Source organism: Scyliorhinus canicula, chromosome 5, assembly GCF_902713615.1.
Source record: "Scyliorhinus canicula chromosome 5, sScyCan1.1, whole genome shotgun sequence".
In the NCBI taxonomy this organism is placed as follows: Eukaryota; Metazoa; Chordata; class Chondrichthyes; order Carcharhiniformes; family Scyliorhinidae; genus Scyliorhinus; species Scyliorhinus canicula.
In genome coordinates this window covers 171,879,607-171,894,583 of record NC_052150.1, presented here as the reverse complement: position 1 = coordinate 171,894,583, position 14,977 = coordinate 171,879,607, and the positions used below count along the sequence as shown (strand labels likewise).

The window sequence follows — 14,977 nt, the reverse complement described above, 5'->3', positions numbered from 1 at the left end:
TGAAAAGTAAAATAAGACAGGGTTTAAAACAAATGACCAATTCATCTCTATCACTATTCACTGAGCAGGTTTGGTTAATATTGCTCCCAGTTGCCGTTTGGTGATAATTTAAAGAAATTAATTGGACAAATACCGCTTGCTGTATACTAGTTGCACGCATTTTTAACAAACATAACTTGAGTCACAATCTTTTCAATTGCAATGTCAATGATCGGTATTGATTTTGCTTACTTGAAATGCTCATGAATTATCTGCTTATCAGTTGGGATCCAATGCAGGATAAACAATAGAAAGTACACCTGTTTTGCTTTGTAAACTTCTCACATGGCTATTACGCATGGACAATAGATGCTGACCTTGTCTGTGACGCTCACATCCTGAAAATGAAAATGAAAAAAATTCAGTAGTCTGAAGATTGAAGCAAAACTCAGACTTTTACTTAGTGTCAGCTGTGGTTTAGTTAGCAGCACACTTGTCCCTAAATTGCAAGGTTGTTTTTACAAGTCCCACTCCAGGGCCAGGGTTTAATGGCCCCGCCACAGTGTGTCTCCCGCCAGCTGATGTGGTGGGCCATTTATATTCCCGTTTACTTCGGCCGGAGCGTAATATCCTGCCAAGCGGGAGGGGCCGTAAAATTCTGGTCCAATGTCTGAGCATGAAAATCAAGGCTGGTGCTCCATCGCAGTACAGAGGGAGTACCACGTTGTCGGACGTACTGTCTTTTGGGTGAACCATTAAATCGAAGCCTTGCGTTGCTCAGGTGGAAGTAAAAGATCCCAGAGGACTATTTTGAAGAAGATCAGAGGAGTTATCTCCAGTGTTCTGACCAATTATTTATCCCTCGGCCTACATCACAAAAACAAAACGGATTATCTGGTCATTATCACATTGCTGTTTGCACAAATTGGCTGTCGTGTTTCTGACATTACAACAGTGGCTACACTTCAAAAAGTACTTGATTGGCTACAAAGTGCTTTAAGTTGTCTGGTGGCCATGAAAAGCACTTTAGAAATGCAAGTCTTTCTTTTCATACTTTACACATAAACCTCACGAGATTTAGCATCATCATGTGAGAAAGATAAAGCTAGGTATATGGTTTTGCAGTGTCTCTGCTCGTAATATGATCATACAGCATCTGTCATCTGGGGATTTGTATAGGACCAGAAACTATCATGCTGTGCTATTAGCTAAGAGCCTGAAGTATTTGAATGATGGCTTAGTGGCAATTAAACTGAAACATCTGTTGTTAGGTTTAGCCAGAATAACAAGCTGTGGTTTCCTCATCCTTAAGATTGTAGTGTTACTGTTTGCCATTTTGTTCTTATTGTACAACCTCCATTTATGTGTTAGGCATTTTTTATTTCTCCATTCAGAATTACCATTACTTAGCATTGGTCATGTTTTGAAATCAAGAACCGCCCAAATTACACAGTTCAAATAAGGATTAAATGATTAATTAGACACTTGCAGATGTTTGTGCTGTTAAGCTATTTTCACATGCTATCCTGGTATATTTATTACAAATTATTACTATTTATTAAAGGATCATAGGTGTTAAAGCATTGGAGCTTGTGAACAATATCTAACATTGGTTTGATCTAAAAAAACACGAGTTGTCAGTAAGAAAGAATGCTTCAAAATGTTATGTAGGAAAGTAAATGCTGTTAAGTTGAGGCGAAGAAAAATGGAAATGATAGTGAGAAAAGGGAATAATTACTGTTTTATGCACACACTCGTAAAGGCAAAGTGGGACTTCCAAATTAAAGGAGAAATGGCGCCATCTAGAATGTTTCTGATCCTTGCTTTTCCTCTTTTAATTGCCAAGTTTAATTGACAAAGGAAAAACAAAGTGAAGAAAATATTATTTAAATTGTGTGATCAGCCCAGAACCCATAATTGTGGCAAGGGTGGCATGGGAGCACAGTGGTTAGCACTGTTGCTTCACAGTGCCTGGGTCCTGGGTTCTATTCCTGGCCTGGGCCACTGTCTGTGTCTGCACGTTCTCCCTGTGTCTGCGTGGGTTTCCTCCGGGTGCTCCGGTTTCCTCCCACAAGTCCCAAAAGAGGTGCTGTTAGGTGAATTGGACATTCTGAATTCTCCCTCTATGTACCCGAACAGGCGCCGGAATGTGGTGGCGAGGAGCTTTTCACAGCAACTTCATTGCGGTGTTAATGTAAGCCTACTTGTGACAATAATAAAGATTATTATTATTAAGTTCCTATGGTGGAACTGTTCCTACACCAGTATCGTTTTTTAATGTTCTGCAGCAGGATATTCATCAAATATCTGTAGCTACTTTCATTTATTTAAGAGGACAAGTCCCCTCTAACTCTTTCCCCCTCTATTTCTCTCTGTTAAATGTAGGTCACAGCTTTTGTGCATTAAGGCTGAATTTAAGCTGAATTTTCACCATGGAGATGGGAAACAGGAGTCGGGTTTGTTTTCGGGTCAGAAACCTCTCACCGGTGGGAAACTGATTAAAGTTCAGATTTTTGCATGCGGAATAGATTTCCTGTCCATTTAGAGCCAGTGGGGGCAGAAACAAAGGTGGGTCAGATGAACTGAGGGTCTCATTTAGACTCCGACTGAAGCAATCACTGAGGCTGTTACTTTTGAGAGATTTGTTGACTTTACAAAGTCTTTCATTGCACCAGAGAGAAGTGAGGTGTCTTAGGGCACCTGGGCATGGCTGCTTCTTGTTTCATTGATGCCACCTGAACCTAACATTGGAGGTCATTAAAGGGAGAATGGAGGGTGGCAGCAAATGGCTGCCTCATCATAGAGCATCTCTCTGTTCAGTTGTAATCTCCATTCAATTCCTCTTTCTCCTCTCTCAATCCTTCCAGGGCCTTGTTGTGGACAAGATCCATATCTTTCTGGAGGACCAAGAATAGGGATAGCTGTAGACTGCCACAATAACTGAGATGCGTGTAGGAGAATGTTGGAAGGCACCACCCAACTGGTCCATGCAACAGAATCACATCTTCCGAAGCCCATTGTCCTGTTCAGTGGTCGTCCAGTTGAGCAGGCGGCATTGGTTGTATCACCCCTGTCTATGACTCTCCTGGGAGTTTCAGTAGCCATCTCTTAAAGGGATATCTCCTAATCCACTAGAATGCTCCACATTGTTTGATGGTTGGGGGGAAAATCTTAGGCAGTGTGAATGAAGAGATTATGACAGCAGTCAGAAAAGTGAGCACACACGTGATGCAAGCTCTTGTTGTGGTTGCAGAGCAGTTTGACATTGAGGGGGTGGAAGCCCTTCCTATTGATGGATTTTACTGGTTGGTCACTTGGTGCCTTGATAGCATGGTTGCAGTTAATGATGCGTTGTCCCTCGAGGATTCTAGAGATTGCTGCAAAACCCAACAACTGCCCTGCGAAGCCATGTCTGTCATTAAATGAATGTGCTGTCCAGGTCTGACAAAAAGGCATCAGTGACCAGCATGATGCAGTGGCGTTCACCCAATTTTGAGATGTCAGGAAGGTCCACAGCTGCTGTTTGGAAGGAGCCAGAAGTGAAGAAGTTCAAGGACACTGATTTTTACAGCCACTGGCAGGGCATGGCAACACATTCTTCGGTGACAAGGGCCCAGATCTCTCTGACCATCTGCCTGGATTGTTATAGCCTCCTGGTGCACTGTTCTTGATTATCTCCAGGGAGCACCATCATTGGCAACAAGTCTTGTGCTGAGGGTTTGGCTTCTGTTGCCTTCCTGTCCTTGTTTACTCCCCCATGACTTCTTGCTGCCCAGGGTTCTTCCATCCCTATAAAGGATGTTGCGCCTCAGTGCCACAGGACCAGAAATCTGACAGTTGTGTCCCAATGCTAGCTGAGGCCTTCCTGATGGGCTGGTGGCTGCCCAGTTGTCTTTGGCAGTCTTGCCCCCTACTATGCTGCCACAATGTGACTTCATTGAAAACCAAGGAGCCAAGTGATCACTCTCCCTTTCACCTGTGGTAGTGCGAAGGGCACCCCCTAACCAGCCCACTTTTCACCTGCTGACCCTTTTATGGGGCCCGGGTGATGGTTTCAGGCAGCCATGAGTGACACCCACTCTTTATTCACCTGTCTTCAGCTGGTCCGTTTCTGAAGGCGTAGGTAACCTGCACGCTTCTTTCAAATTGTAAAACTCTCCTCCCCCAATGAGTTCTTAACAAGGTTTTAAATAGTGTTAGTTACCCTGATTTGGGAGGTAATTGGGATTCTAGTTCTATCTTTATTGCCAGCGCTGAAATCAGCACCTTAAAATTTGAACCACACCTGATGGCAGTATTTACAGGGCCTTCCTTGCCTTTTGAAGGCTCTGAAAATTCAGCTCCTGTTTCAGCTACTGAGGTAGTTTCTTTGTGCCCAAAATCTTAAAGAGGCACATTGTCAGGAAATGAGCATTTTCTCAGGAGCTCAAGGGCACTTTCTAACTGCTGTTTATCCATGTCACATCAAATTGAAATTTACTGTGGATCGGGGGGATGGAGTTTAAAGGCTGATGGGTGTGGTGGAACAGAATGTTCAGCCATTTAATTGTGGCCCAATGCCCACCTGATGTAATTTTCAGCTGGGACTAAAATGGGCAAGTGGCCTGTCCACCTCCTTGCAGTGGAAAGTTCCCTGAATATGCAAACTAGAGCCCTATACCACATTCCTGCTGGAGCACGGACATCACAAAAATTGCTCACTTGTACTAAGAGCTTGACCAGTGCTGTGAAAGGGAACAGCAATGTACCTACTGGGCCTACTTTAAAGCTGTTTTGTTCCTGGCCTACGTGTGGCCCCATACCTTGGAATCACCTCTCTGGTCTAACCTCAGCATGGGAATCCACTAATTTCTCTGTCTTCCCACAACAAGCAGCTTTTTAGCACCCATTGCACGTGGCTGGCTTTTAAATGACACCCCAACCGCCAATGCTGTCTTTTGACAAGAGTGGAGGATTGTTTGAAACCCACCCCCTGACAAAATTTTAATCTTATTTTAATCAAAAATATATTCAATTCTGGACATTTTTAAAACATTAATATTGTGCCTTCAACATCCTTTAATGCTTCCTTCATGCTTAATGGCCTGGATGTTGCAGTCAACTGTAAAGTCATTGCCTTCACTGCCGACTTTGTTGAAATGTACCCACATCTCTGTGGAAAGGATTTCACCTCACCCAAAGTTAGTTTCATTCTGATAGCCAGTGACAGAAATGTCAGCAAGCAGGTTAAACAGCCAATCACTTTGAAGTGTTCTCAGACAGCAAATGGGAAGTATCAAGCATTGGCTGTGCTTCTTGTTTTAATAATTTTACAGGGGGTAAAATAAAGTTTGAAACATGCAGATGAGGTTAATGTAAAAGATGATTTGGACACTCTTTTAATTTAGAAATTTTTAAAAGAAATATATGGGGCTGGATTCTCCGCCGTCGGGATGCTCTGGTTTGCTGGCAGCCCGGGGGTTTCCCGACACCGTGGGGCTGCCCCACAATGGGAAAACCCATTGACCAGCCGGCGAAATGGACAAACCCGACGACGTGCTGAACGAGAAATCTGGCGTGGCGGGATGGAGAAACCCGCCCATTAATTTTTTTAATGGCATTTAAAGCCTAGTTACGTCTTGTTCAATAAAATGTAAAATTTTTTACGGTTTTTACAGCGTAAAAAGTGGAATTTCCCACAAAGTCTAGTGATTTCTTCTTAGATTTCCATAGTGACTTAGAATAAAAGCTTGGCCGATCCGAGAAGGTGATTCAAATTGAGGTACATTTATAGCAAAAAGAAAAGGCCCAATGTCGCACACAGCATATAGGCCCCAACCAGGACTAGCCGGTCCCAAACCAGGCCGCCTTTGAGGGTTGATTCTATCATCCCCAGCTGATGGGCCCTCGCATTCCATGTGCCCCACAGGGAGATCAGTCGGGTTTCCCCTGTGGGTCTCGTGAGGGTTATACATTTAGGGATTTTTATGCTTAATCGCACTTGTGGATACCAGAGGTTGCTGTCAGTTTTACAGAGTTATGGGGACGAATGCCATTTTGTTGTCATTACCACTACAAAATCTGGGCTAATTACAAATATTTCCATATGAAGGAAGTCAGGTTCGGCAGCTCTAATCTACTATATTGAATTATCCACTTTTCCTATTATCTAATGAGAACCAAAGATCATGAAACCTAAAATGGAGGAGAATAACTTGGATCCCTCCTTGTTTACTAAATAAAGGGGAGGAATTGTTTGGTGGTATTGTCGCTGCAGTGGTAATCCAGAGACCAAGGGTTCCAATCCACCACGGCAGATGGTGGAATTTAAACTCAGTAAAATACTTGGAATCAAAGTCTAATAATGACCATGAAACCATTGTCGATTGTCGTAAAAACCCATCTGGGTCACTAATGTCCTTCAGGGAAGGAAATCCGCCATCCTTACCTGATCTGGTCTACATGTGACTCCAGACCCACAGCAATGTGGATGACTTTTAAATGCCCACTGAAATGGCCTAGCAAGCCACTCAGTTGTATTCAACCCCAACCCCAATGAAACCAGGCAGACCACCCGGCATCGACCTAGAAACAGGAACCATCAATGGCAAACCCAGCCCTGTCAACCCGGAAAGGTCCTCTTTACTAACATCTGGGGGCTTATGCCAAAGTTGGGAGAGCTATCTCAGGCTAGTCAAGAAACAGCCTGACATAGTCATACTGACAAAATTGTACATTATAGACAATGTCCCAGACACTACCATCATCATTCCTTGGTCTGTCCCGTCTCACCGCCAGGAAGACCCAGCAAAGGTGGGTGGCACAGCGGTATACATGGAAACATAGAAAATAAAGCAGGAGGAGGCCATTCAGCCTTTATAATAATAATTTTTATTGTCACAAATAGACTTACATTTACACTGCAATGAAGTTACTGTGAAAAACCCCTAGTTGCCACATTCGGGCACTTTTTCGGGTACACGGGGAGAATTCAGAAAATCCAATTCACCTGACAGCACGTCTTTTGGGACTTGTGGGAGGAAACCGGAGCACCCAGAGGAAACCCACGCAGACACGGGGAGAACTTGCAGACTCCACACAGATAGTGATCAAAGCTGGGAATCGAACCTGGGACCTTGGAGCTGTGAAACAACAGTGTTTCCCACTGTGCTACCGTGCTGTTGTGACCATGGCTGATCATCCAACTCAATAGATGAATCCTACTTTCCCCCATATCCTTTGATCCACTTTGCCTCAAGTGCTATATCTAACTGCTTGAAAACATACAATGTTTTGGCCTCAATTACTTCCTGTGGTAACCACTCACCACTCTCTGGATGAAAGAATTTCTCCTCTGTCCTAAATGATGTACCCTGTATCCTCAGAGTATGACCCATGGTTCTGGACACCCCCACCATCGGGAACATTCTTCTTGCATCTACCCTGTCTAGTTCTGTTAGAATTTTATAGGTTTCTATGAGATCCCGTCTCATTCCTCTGCACCCCAGCGAATACAATCCTAACCGACCCAATCTCTCCTCATACGTCAGTCCCGCCATACTAGGAAGCAGTCTGCTAAACCTTCGCTGCACTCTCTCTACAGCAAGAATACCCTTCCTCAGACAAGGAGACCAAAAATGCGCACAATATTCTTGGTGTGACCTCACCAAGGCCCTGTATAATTGCAGCAAGACATCCCTACTCGAATCCTCTCGCATATGAAGGCAAGCCTTCTTTACCGCCTGCTGTACCTGCATGCTTACCTTTGGTGACTGGTGTACGAAGACATCCAAGTCTATCATAATCTTTATTAGTGCCACAAATAGGCTTATATTAACACTAGAATGAAGTTACTGTGAAAATCCCCTGGACGTCACATTCTGGCGCCTGTTTGGGTACAGTGTGGGAGAATTCAGAATATCCAATTCACCTAACAAGCACGTCTTTCGAGATTTGTGGGACGAAATTTGAGCACCCGGAGGAAACCCACCCAGACATGGGGAGAACATGCAGACACCACCCAGAAAGTGACCCAAGCTGGAAATAAAACCCGCTGTGAAGCAACAGTGCTAATTACTGTGTCTTGTTGCACATCCCCCTCTCCTAATTCATGGCCATTCAGATAATAGTCTGTCTTCCCATCTTTGCAACCAAAGTGGTTAACCTTGCATTTACCCAGATTATACTGCATCTGCCACTCATTTGCCCATTCGTTCAACGTGCCAAAATCACACTGAAGGAGTTCTGCATTCTTCTCACAGCTCACCCTCCCACCCAACTTGGTGTCATCTGCAAATTTGGACATGTTACATTTTGTTCCCTCACCTACCTCTGTTTTTGACACCATCTTGTCCTTCAGACCCTGGGGTGGCAGGGAAAGGTTGGTACATGCTTCCTGACAAAATCCCTCACCTGTAAATATCGGAACGCATTCCCGGTGGGCAACTCAAATTCCTCCACTAACCCTACGAGCTCGAGAAGCTTCCCCCAACGAATAGATCCCAAAACCGCTCAATCCCCGCCCGTTGCCACCCCCAAAAGCCCCCTGTGCAGCCCCCCCGGAGCAAACTTATGATTCCCACAGTTCAGTGCCCAAACTGAGGCCCCCTCCAGATTCAGGTGCTGCCGCCACTGTCCTCACACCCTCAGTGCCGCCACCACTACCGGGCTTATGGCCTGGTGGGAACGGTAGAGACGCCGTCAACATTCCCCCTAATCTTGAATCCTTACAGAGGTTGCCTCCAACTGCTCCCATGCTGACCCCTCCCCCACTACCCACTTCCCAACCATGGTTATATTTGCCGCTCAGTAATAATTCATCAAGTTTGAGAGAGTCAACAAAAATACTAAACTAACAATTCCTCTCTCCAGGCTGGGGTTTATATACTGCTTGTTAAGGGGAATCCCGCTCCCAATTACCAGGAGAGTTCATACTCAGAGGTACATGAGGGGAATCTGATGGAGCATAGCCAATGGCCCCTGAAGGGGATGTGACACCTCTTTCTCCCCTCCCCCTACCACCCCAAGTCCAGAGAGATCCATCTACACCTGCTGGCTGAGGCGGAACCCTCTCGTCCACTTGGGAGTGGACGACGGTCCGGCGTCGATGGAGGGGGACCGGGTGGCGTATATCGCACCAGCGACCGCCATTTTTATGCGGAGCGGCGAGGCAGGGGCCGTGCGGTTGGCAGGGGCGCCGGAACGGGCAGTGGCTGTATTACGCGTCGGTGGGAAAATGTCGGAGTCGGTGTCTGAGTTTCCACAGGAGACGTTGGTCATCTCAGCCTCCTGGACCACAACAAGCAGAGGTGACGGCGATCTGGGCGAAGCTCTAGGCAGCCAGCTAGGTGGCGATGGAGACCACAGGAGATCCCGAACCGGCATGTCCTGAGCTTGCTCCGGAAGCTCCTCTACGCGGCTGCAGATGTGGTCCATGTGACGGCAGGCTTCATGTCTCTGTACCTGGACTGAATAGGAGACCGGACCAGTTGCCCTGAGCACTATGCCTGGGATCCATGTGGAGCTTGCCTGTAATCCCGGACGTAGGCAGTCCCCGGGTTTGAAGTTCCACAGCGGCATGCGCCAACCAGCATCCGTTTCTGAGCTGTCCTGTTGGTGGTGGATTCGTGTGCTGATGTCTGGGGTGGCAAGGCCACATGTCCTGAGTCGCCATCCCATCAGTAACTCTGCCGGTGCCACTCCCATGGTGCCATGACGGGTCATAAAGTTGCTGAAAAAGAACCTGGCCAGCTGTGTCTCCCAGGATCCAATGGTCAGCTTCTTCTTGGCCCGCTGCAAAGTTCATCCAACCCATTCAAGGCTACGGGGTAGTCTGCACGTGTCGGAAGCCATTTGATACCAAAAGCATCTCAAATTCTCTGCTGGTGAAGGCCGCGCTGTTATCAGACACCACACTTCGGGGATGCCATGTGTGCTAAAAGTGTGCCTCATCCAGTCCACGGTCGCCGGTTTACAACTTCTGGACCTTGAGCCACTTGAAATGGGTGGACACCATGTTGAGGAACGTTGCGCCTGTAAAGGGCCAGCAGAGTCGATGTGGATGCGGGACCACACCACTCCCAAAGGTACATTGGAGCAGCAGGTGGGACCTTCTCGTTTTCCTTGCAAGGGCTGCTGGGCTGGGCACTTTCTCAATGTCGGGAGTCTATCCGAGACCACCAAACGTAGGTGTGGGCAAGCATCTTCATTTTGGACACCTGCAGGTCGGCGTTTTGATCCGTTGGACATTCAGTGTGCGAGAACAGCCCCCCCCGCCATAAGTGGGAGCATCACACATGAGGAGAAGTGGTTTTGCAGGATCGAAGAGCCTGAGCAACTTGTTTAACCTCCAGGTGCGGGGGTCCAATTACTACTGGTGCCCTTTCTTCAACAATTGTGGAGCGGGCTGAGCAGCGTGGCTAAGTTGAGGGTGAATTTTCCGTGATAATTGATGAGCCCTCATAAAATCTCAGTTCACCATATATATATATACATATAAAAACATCACAATGTCCCCAAACAGTCCCATCCCGTCCCCATTGAAAAACGTCCCATAGCAACCCACTCAGCTCAGTCCAAGTCCCTATGCTTTAACGAATGCCTCCGTTTCCTCCGGCGTCTCATAAAAGTGATCTTTGGAGTTGTGCATTACCCTCACCCTTGTCGGGTACACCATAACCCACGCTACTCTTGTACGACATCGACTTTGTCTTGTTAAAGGCCGCACACTTTTTTCCAGCTCTGCCATGACATCCTGATAGGTCCTGCTAACCAACCGCATCTCACTATTTTCTTTGACCTATTTCGGGACCCTCTTCTTCGTCCAGTAGCTGTGAAAGGACATTATCACCTCCTGTGGCGGCTCATTTGCCCTTGGCCTTGCCCAGAGCATTTGGGGGTCCCTGTCCATCTCGGTAGGGGGGGGGAGGGAATCTGTTCCTCATCCTTCTGCTCTCTCCCCCCTCAAAGAAAGAACAATACAGCAAAGGAACAGGCCCTTTGGACTCCTAGCCTGTCCCAGACATGATACCAACCTTGGCCAAACCCCTCAGCACTTCCTTGTGCCTAACTTCTTTATACTCATTCTATCCATGTATTTGTCGAGATGCCTTTTGATAACACCGTTAAAGTATCTGCTTCCACAACCTCCGCTGGCAATGCATTCCAGGCACTCACCACCCTCTGTGTAAAAAAACAATCTTGCACATCTCTAAACTTTGCCTCATGGACCTTGAATCTATGCCTCCTGGTGACTGACCCCTCCACCATGGGAAAGAGTGCCTGCCCATCCACTCATAACCTTGTAGACCTCCTCGGGCCCTCCACCCCCTCCGGCAACCTCACAATGCTGAGCTTCCTCGTCTTCAATCTGTTACCCAGATAATCAACCTTAGCCCTGAGGCCCTTATTCATCTCCTACACCAGCGGCAGCTCAGCTTCCAGTGAGGCTGTTTGATTGCTGTGTTGCAACAAAGTCTCCTTCACCCCTTTCAGCACCTCCTTGCTCCCGCACTGTCTCCAAGGTCTTTCCCAAAGTCTCCCTTATTGGGCTCAGTGCCTCTTCCACAGATTTTCTGAAGGTATTCTTCCCTTGCCCCACAAAATGCTTGCTGAATTATCTCTCAAACTGCTGCCATTCCCTCCGTCAGCTTATCCACTGTAATAGGCGTGACCTCACCCAATCAGATTGCCTCCTGTCTTTGTTCCCAATGGGCTTCGCACCTTCTTCGACTCCTCTGAAGGGCTACCACTTGTACCCTTATTTCCAACATTCTTTTTTGGGGTCTTTGACATCCTCTTACAAAGGACTAGTAGATGGGCCAGGTCTGTCCACAAATTTCCCCCCGGAGCCGGGCTAAAAGGACCAAAATCTGAGGGCTCTGGCGTGAGCTACCTTGTGTGCGACCTCCCTCTACATGCAGCCACCTGAATGATGCCACCCTTCCGGAGATTTTCTCCTTTAAATTGACCATTATCTAGTTTTTAATCTGCATTCTTTCAAGTACCATTACCATAAATACTGGTTCAATGATTCAGACCAAGCCACAAAACAAATAGTAAATAATGGCAAAAATTTCAATTGTGAAGTTTTGTTTACCACACTCACTGTTGCACCCACGTTTTGTTTGCAACCTTTGCAACCCTAACCCCATGGCTTATTTTCTATTGATCCATTGGTCAATGGAGGGATCTATGGGGTTTTGCGTGCCCTGCAACCTCTGTCGCCGGGGACCGCACCTCAGGGGGGCATCACCATTGGCAGCCCGAGAAAATCCCGTTGGCGGGAAGGGCCAGAAAATTTCAGCCATGGTTCCCATTTATCTTCCACAATGGCAGTGTAACATTGTTATTTGTTAACAGGCGCATCTCCAGAAACCTCGTGGTAGTCCACTGTGTGGGTCTTGATGCCCTTTGAGGCAACACTGCTTTATTTAGAGTGACTGAAGTATGCGACTCTTCTTATAGGACCAGCTCCAACTTTTTTTAATGGTGACAGCTGTAATTTTTAATTCCCAAATCTTTGCTATATCTCCATAATCCTAGTACCTTTAATTCGCAACTAATAGCATTTATATCTGAGTTTAACATAAATGGCACATCAAATCTATCATAATGGATGAAACCTAAATACACCTGCCAAGTTTAACGAGGAGGAAGACAACACGGGAAATGCAGGTATATTGTCTCAAATATGACAAGTCTGCGCTGGATTTTGGATGATGCTGGTTTTCAGAGGAATAAATCAGAACCTTAATTCAATTAATAGGAAGAGACATGCAAACAAGTGAAAATGTTTATTTTTATCAATTTTGTTTTGAAAAAAAATTACCTAATAGTGAAGAAATAACATTTGGGGGAAGAAAATAATACGGTGAGCATATCTGACTCCCAGGCTCGGGTACAGTGGGGTCAAGGGTTACTCGACCCATTCAGAATGCAGGAAAAGACCAGCATTCAAAGCTGGTAATTAGTTCAGTGTGCACTGCGCCTATAATACAGCACTTAGCAGAATTGTCCTGGTAAGTTATTTTATTTAAACTGCTGCTGCAGTTCCACTTCCATTTTCACTGGTTGTCCGTCCAGTAAAGGAGTGACCCAGTAATGGTTTGTTGCGCACACAATGAACAGTACGTTCAACGACAGGTCGTCATCTGAATTTACCTCTGTGTTCCTTTATCGTGCCCTTTTTGTATCACGTGAATCCATTTCCCTCTATTCGGTTTTCCATTTGAAACATTTAGGGCTGGATTCTCCGCAGCCCCGCGCTGTAATCGTGTTTGCTTTGGGGGCGGAGAATCCGATTTTGCGCTGAAATCGGGCCCTGCGCCAGTCCGCCGATTCTCTGGGCCCCGAGAATCGGTGTGTTCGCGTAGTACTCTGCGTGGGGGGGGGCATTGCCAGAGACCTGCCCAGCGATCTGCTCCCGACTGGCCATGTTCCTGACGGCGTGGAACTAACATGCTATGACCTGTCAGGATGCGAACTCAACCTGGCGGGGGGACGGGGGGAATCGGGCACTGGGGGGACCTTATGGGCGGCCGGGGAGAGAGCGGGCTGGACGGATCTACGGGCGCGCGGCCGATCTGGGGGCATACATCTTCCAGATGCCTCCGCGGTCTGAGTCCGCTATGGCGCTCAGCGCGGCCGCTGGAGGCAGTCGCTGTGCGCATGCGTGGACTCAAAGCCGGAAGTGCAGGGGCCTGTATCCACAGCTAAAGCTGCGTGAAGCACTCCGGGCCCCTGTTAGACACCTGAACGTGAGTGAATCAGCTTGTATTTTTTTGAGGAAACTCGGGAATGCAACACAAGCTTTTGTACGTCGGCGTGAGGACGTAGCCCCTTTTTGGGTGAATCCAGCCCTTGATTCTTGCTTTTTATAGTTTCTGTTTGGTTTGGGTTATGGGATGAGACCTATGCAGACACGGGGAGAATGTGCAAACTCCACATGGACAGTGACCCAGGGCCAGAACCGAACCCAGATCCTCGGCGTCATGAAGCAGCAGTGCCAACCACTGTGCCACCGTGCCACCCCTGTATCCCATTTTCCTACAGTTTGCTGCTGCAGACCCAGTTTTTGCACATCAGTGGCAATTTCAAATCTATGTCTGTGATCGGGTCTCAGTGGACATTTTATAGATTCCACTGCTCAAACTTAATTGTTGGACTTCCTTAGCTGCTAATTCCATAAAGATCGCAACTTCTAAAGCCTTCTTTAGGGTTAAGTGATCTTCTGTTAACATCTTTTTCTGGATAGCTTCGCTTCTTAACCTATCTCCAATGGTGCCGTTAAATCATTTCCAAATTCACAGTATTCAGCTAATTTCTTCAAAGTAGCTACGAACTGTATGATTGATTCACCTTTTTGGTTTCTTTTATGGGACCTGAACCTCTCGGCAATGACCAAAGTTTGAGGTGAGAAGTGGCGCTGCAATATCTCCACAATCGCAGCATAGATTTTCAAACCTGATTTTTCAGGAAAGTTGGGGCTACAATATCTGCCACAATTATATTTGCTTGGGCAAAATAATGGAATCTTTCAGTTTATGAACTCCAGCACTCGATGTTCTCATCATGCTGTATGACGACGCCAAAGATTCCTGCCACTATTAGTATGTAATGGGCTTGCGTAAGCATGGTGTGCCACGTAATTTTAGCACCTCACTTCTTTTTACAAGCAGGATAATTGCTACTCACAGTGCACCCTGTACTGTTTCAGATCTTTCCGGGCAGAGAGCGTGGCAAGCTTCATCCAAAATCCACATTTAAGTTTTGCTTTGTTTGATGCCTGCTACCAATGTTTAGCATCCCTCCGCCGTCAGCTTTGGTGCAGTGTAGATTTTAGCCTAATCCTTTTTGAATGTCTGCACATGGATTGATGAAACTTCTATACATTGTGTTACTTCTCGGAGTCTGCCAACATGTTTCTGACTTCCTTGGCGCCAGTTTTCTTTGTGGTATTTTTAAAGTACAGGCTTGCAGACCATGAACGTACAAACAAACAAGAGCTTTATTGGAAAGG

The 14,977-nt window shown here is 46.5% G+C and overlaps 1 protein-coding gene across 8 annotated transcripts in view; it reads left to right on the top strand.

Moving 5' to 3' along the window:
* The window catches only part of LOC119966431 (LIM zinc-binding domain-containing Nebulette-like), a 450,954-nt gene that overhangs the window by 418,016 nt on the left and 17,961 nt on the right, over window positions 1-14,977 (top strand). The window lies entirely within an intron of this gene.